The sequence below is a fragment of the Perca flavescens genome, chromosome 23 (genome assembly GCF_004354835.1).
Source record: "Perca flavescens isolate YP-PL-M2 chromosome 23, PFLA_1.0, whole genome shotgun sequence".
Classification (NCBI taxonomy): Eukaryota; Metazoa; Chordata; class Actinopteri; order Perciformes; family Percidae; genus Perca; species Perca flavescens.
In genome coordinates, this window is record NC_041353.1 from 19,733,318 (window position 1) to 19,739,560 (window position 6,243).

General features: G+C 38.6%; 1 long non-coding RNA gene across 1 annotated transcript; it reads right to left on the reverse strand.

The window, feature by feature from the left end:
- Nucleotides 1-702: 702 nt before the first annotated feature.
- Nucleotides 703-2,030, reverse strand: LOC114549864 (uncharacterized). The gene is made up of 3 exons (XR_003691598.1): nt 1,948-2,030; nt 1,239-1,332; nt 703-865 (listed from the first exon to the last, which is right to left on the reverse strand). It is a non-coding gene; the product is annotated as an uncharacterized LOC114549864 (long non-coding RNA).
- Nucleotides 2,031-6,243: the final 4,213 nt, after the last annotated feature.

The window sequence follows — 6,243 nt, forward strand, 5'->3', positions numbered from 1 at the left end:
ACCATAACAACGTCACTTTTGCATAAAGATAAAAAAGTTGTTTGAATCTCCAGAATCTTAACAGCAACAGTAAATCATTAGCACGGGAAAGTGATCCAACACTTAGCTTCTGATACCGGCTGATTTGAAATCTTCCCATTTCCTTTTATAGAAGGGTTTTTCTTTGCCCTCCAAGCCTTCTTTTAGAGTCTGCTCTTGCACCTCACGTGGCAAAGTCTGCTTGACCCTCACAGATTTTTCTTTAATGGCCCTGGAACAAACAGCACTCATATATTTCCTTTGAAAAGCTCTGGCGTGAACACTCACCCAGGAAGAGTTCTTTCTTGCCGTTGTGTCCACTCTTCTCCTCTTCCTCTCTGGACCGAGGCTGTCTGGCCTTTTGCATGAAGATAAAAAAGTAGTTTGACACTCCAGAATCTTAATGCCTACAGTAAATCATTTATTCAGAAAAAGTGATACAACACTTACCTTCTGATACCGTCCGATTCCAGATCCTCCCATCTCCTTTTAGGAGAAGGTTTTGGATTGGCCTCCAAGCCTTCTCTCAGGGTTTTCTTAAGTCTGCGGGACTCTCCAGTAGTGCTCTCAGTAAGCATTTGGTTGAACCGGGAGTCCTCACAGGGGTACTGGTTTTGTCTTGGGCCTCAGGTGGAATCCTCCGTCGCAAAGTCTGCTGGACGGATTCCCCTTCAATGGCCCTGGAGCGACCGGTACCTTTGGCCTCTTTGATTTCGGTGGACCCCCTATTATTGGATATGCGGCTGTTGGAGGACCTGGACGCTAGCTCAGTCTGTCCACTTATGGAAAGTCTGGCCATTGATTTGCTGATCTCTTTAATGAGAGGATCCTCGTCACCTATATCATACTAAAAGAGAATATTTGGATACATGTTTAGACCATCTGTCAACTAAACACAAGACAAACAACTAAATAAAACTTTAATCAAATAAGTGCCATTTACAGTAGTTTGATCAAAGAATAATCAAATCACTGGTGTAGAATTATTAAACTTGGTAAAAATAGTAATTTATAGACATGTCACTCCTACTGATTTAAATGAAATGGCATCTTCTTTAATTTAATTAAAATCCTGTTCACATTCCTTAGAATTTTAGAATAAAAGATCACATGGAAATCTAAAAGCAGCATTTTATTTTATAATGAGTTTGACCTTTAATTAAGAAAATACATAAATCAGTTTGTACTACAAATAGATAAACACATTTAAATCAGCTTACCGTGCGGTGACTTGGCCTCCGCAAGTTGCTTTTTCCAAACATCTTTGAAATACTTGTTGAATAAAACAGTTAAAAACGGGATGTCTCTCTGTGTCTGTAATCAACGTGTGAAGACATTGGAATGACAATCAGACCTGAAATGGTCTCTCCTGTAGACTTTCGTGATGTAGGATTCCCGAACTATTATGGTGTCATAATGGACAATGGAACCTTCGGAACAACATGATGACTTCAGCTTTATGTCTCATAAAATACTAATTAAATGTGTATCATCATTTATATGTTTTACAACTTAGCAAACTTGTCTGATTCCTTATATTCAGTTGGAAGAAAAACTACAAACACAAAATCACATCTACACAATCTTCAGGACACAAGTTATTTGTCTTCATTGAACATGAATGCTATTGGACCAAACATAAAAAAATACTCCTTAAAGTGTTTAAACTAGAATTCACCTCATCAGAACTGTTTTGTTACATGAAAATGTGCTTTTCTTCAAAAACACTTAATTATTTATAATAATTATACCATAATTGTACCTCCCAGTCAGATTGATAAAATAAAATAAATCGGCCTCTGAGAAGCACTGCTTATTAAATGTTAATAACTAGAAGTTGTCATTTTCTTCTATAGGTTAAGCTTATATATATTGCCTTTTTGGGCCCCATGTCCTAATTTCTCCCATACCACACACATACACACAAACTTTTAAATCTTCTTCATTCAGGTGGCCCAGTGTGTGCACTGCCAGGCAAGTAGAGCTCAAATAAAGGAGGAGAAGCATCACACACCAAAAAAAAATCCTTTAGTTTTCCTGATTCATTCACCTCATGCCCATCTGTCTAGTGTCTTTTTGGTATTTTCCCCTTGGTCTGTCTTTCCCCTTGCCGTGTTTTATCCCACTTATCTCACTTGGGTCAGCAGATGTTGTCCAGTCATGTCCTATTCCTTGTTCTTGATGTTCACCCATATGTCTTTTAGGTGACACATCCATTTGAGCTTGTTGGCATGGACCTGATAGGGAAGCTGACTGTGACTACAGAGGGATACAGTTACATCTGTGTAATGATTGATTACCTGACCAAATGCGCACAAGCTTAAACGGCTAAAGAGGCATCCTCAAATTGTTTTTACCGGTTTGAGGCTCCCAAGAGGATCCTTACAGACCAGGGGAAGGAGTTTGTAAATCAGGTAAAATAAAACTACTTGCAATGTACTGTAGCTACCAACAATAATTTGCGGGGGCAAAATAAAATACCATCAGACACTTGAAAATTCATCATTTGTAAAGTGAGATAAATGAATTTCAGGTCAACACTGATGTCTTCAAGATCCTCAGGATAAAAAGAAGCCTTTGTGCCCCTTATCATCCTCAAACCAATGGTCTTGTTGAGAAAATGAATGGAACCATACAAAGGTAAGCGAAATGGGTGGGAGTTGTGAACCTGTATCAAGAAATACAACCCCTATTGAAGTTATTTCTACACTATACCAGAGGGATTAGAGCAGAAATTGGTCACGCACTCAGCATTACAAATCTTAGTAGCTGCAGTTAATTATTTATGGGCCTTTTTTTTATAACATATATAGATTACATTTTCTTTTCATTCCATATATTCAAATTTTACATACAGTACAGGCCAAAAGTTTGGACACACCTTCTCATTCAATGTGTTTCTTTTTTTTCCATGACTATCTACATTGTAGATTCTCACTGAAGGCATCAACACTATGAATGAACACATATGGAATTATGTACTTAACAAAAAAGTGTGAAATAACTGAAAACATGTCTTATATTTTAGATTCTTCAAAGTAGCCACCCTTTGCTTTTTTTGATAACTCTGCAAACCCTTGGTGTTCTCTCAATGAGCTTCATGAGGTAGTCACCTGAAATGGTTTTCACTTCACAGGTGTGCTTTGTCAGGGTTAATTAGTGGAATTTTTTCCCTTATTAATAAAAAAAGCAAAGGGTGGCTACTTTGAAGAATCTAAAATATAAGACGTTTTCAGTTATTTCACACTTTTTTGTTAAGTACATAATTCCATATGTGTTCATTCATAGTTTTGATGCCTTCAGTGAGAATCTACAATGTAAATAGTCATGAAAATAAAAGGAAACGCATTGAATGAGAAGGTGTGTCCAAACTTTAGGCCTGTACTGTATATAGAGCAAACAATTAGATAGATATATAGTTATGTACAACTAAAATACATTCTTTTCCTATCACATTTCAGAGCTCTGAGAAAACTTGTTGGGCAGAGGCCCGACACATGGGACCAGCATCTAGATGCTGTAAAAATAGTCAACCGCTAACTTTTCACCATTCTCTATGACCAAGATGCCAAGATGTTTGGCAGGGAAGCCAGATACCCGTCCCTGGTCCCTGAGGAGTACATGGTATTTTTTTGTTGCAAGTGGTTGCTTTGACTTTTTGAAAGAATTTGTACTGTAATTAGTATTTGATATGTAATACGTTATGATATTGTATACAATATCATTTTTAGAAGGTGGACAGCAGCATGGAGAGTGCTGTGGAGAATGACAGCCCTACAGAGGACATTATTAATATTAGTAATGCCCTGCAGGCTGCTCGACACACCACTGCCCCATCAAAAACAAAAAGACCACAAAATCAGATTTCAAGGTGGGTGACAAAGTGTGTGGGATGAATGCGAGAAGCCAGCAGCGAAAGGGCGGAAAGTTGGAGCCCGATTTCTTGGGGCCTTTCACAGTCATAGCTCTACAGTACAAGAGTGCTGATCTGGAAAGTGATGGAGGTCGTGTTTTTCTTAAAATCAACACCGACCTCCTGAAAAAAGACATTGAGGAAAAGGAAAAAAATACCACATAAGATCTTCAACTCCATATGGGTAACCTCAATCTCTGCCTCGATTCCTGCCTCCACCTCTGCTTCCACCTCTACTCCTGCTTCAACCTTGAGCTACACTGTATCAGCTGATAAATGTAAAGGTCTTTCTTTCACTCTACTATAGTGACACCTGATCAAACAGTTTGTCGATGTGAATTTATAGAAAGGCAGTTGTTTTGGCATTTTTACAATGTCAGTACTTTTAGCTAAGAAGCATTATTTCTTTTATTTACCTACATTTAAAGCTATAGGACGTAGTTTCTGTCGCCCCCCGCCCCACATGACGAATTCTTAGCAATGACAACAACACTGTCAGCGCGTCCACATGATACAGCCATTGCAATCCTGAGTTAAGGGGGCGCAGTCCTTTTTTGGCATGGGTTCGTGGAGCCTGCCGAAATGTGACTACACCCCTCCAACTCGGGACAGCAAAGTCTGACAATCACCTAATTTGCTATACTCGCATGGGACGAGGTCTACTAAAAGTCCTGAAAAGGTTGTCTTTGTCAGCCTTTGCATTCCTGAGTTAGGGGGGGTGCAGTCCTTTTATGGCATGGGTTCGTGGAGCCTGCCGAAAAGTGACTACCTCCTCCTAACTCGGGACAGCAAAATCTGACTATCACCCAATTTGCTATACTTGCATGGTACGAGGTCTACTAAAAGTCCTGAAAAGTTTGTCTTTGCAATGTTCTCAATGCTTCGGTTAACATCTAGGGACCCTCATTATGCTGCCGTTGAAGTTTGGTGATATTTTGAGCCTTTTTGGTGGTATAAATAGCGATTTGTTTTTATTTTCCCTGTTGCCCCGAATACTAGCATTGTAAGCTAATCAGCGGTCCGCGCTAGCTTCTTTCAAGCTACGAACACATTCGATTAGCATGAAAACATGTCCCAGAGAACGATCGAGTGGGTACACATCTGTTAATAACCCCTAGGTTCGTTTTGCGCCGGAATTATCCTTTAAATAATCCTGATTTCAATTTAATATGAACCTAATAAAAATTATTATTATTATTATTAAAAAATATTAACGTATTACAATAATGTTCATAATACCTTCTTTGGCAGCATCAGTTTTTTTTTTTTTCTCCCCATGTTCATTGTTATTTGAAAAAAAATTCTGATTTATCTGATTTTATTTCATTTTCTAGTTCAAGCTAACTATTCTTGGATTCTAGTTACATGAAAATACTCAGTTGCCATTTTATTCAGGTCCAAGGTTTAAAAGGTCCAATGTGTAGGAATTTCTCCCATCTAGCGTTGAGATCGAATATCGCAATCAACTCCCTCGCACCACGCAGTCCAAATTACGTATTACAGCTACGGTAGCCTTCACGCTTCAAAAAGCCGGTCTCTTTATCTTTTCAATGTCCTTTCTCTTTTTCTGGGCGAAGAAGACTCCTGTTCCTGAAATTTGGAGTTTGAATACGTGTGGTCCTCCATGTTTCCTTCTTCAAACTTGCCGGGGGGCCGGGAAGCTACGATACCCATTAGCAGCAGCTGTGAGTTGAAAACGCGAAAGGCGGAGCAGTATGTCCTGTATGTCCCTTACCGGCTAACAAGATGGCGCATGAATATAGAGCATCTATTCCAGTTCATGCGAATGCAAATGTAACATTTCAAGCCAAAAGGAATACTTGGAAGTGATGGTGGTGGTAAAATATTCATGAAAAAGGACAAGTTTGTGAACTGGCAACACAGATTTTGATAATGAACAACTAAACACGTTACACACTGGACCTTTAAGTACACCTATCTAAAACCAATGCAGTCGAATAAAACAGCTCTGCAAAAAATTAATAGTACTGCATTGTACTAAGATATTTCTAATATGTTGTGCACCTATTAGAAACATCTATCAGTATAACTCAATACTCAACACAAAGGACAGCCTCTCTAAAATGGTTTCAACAAGAAATGAACATTATTACCTTCATGAAGGAACATTTACTGCACTGCTGTGTATTATTGTACCTTATAAACTAGCAACTGCTTTCTGAACTTTCCAGACGGTTCTAGCTGTTCTATTATTTCCCATCACCCACTTAGTCATTGTATCCACATTATCGGTGATTATCAAAAATCTCTTGTTAATATTTTGTTAAAGCACCATTAGTCAACCCTACAAT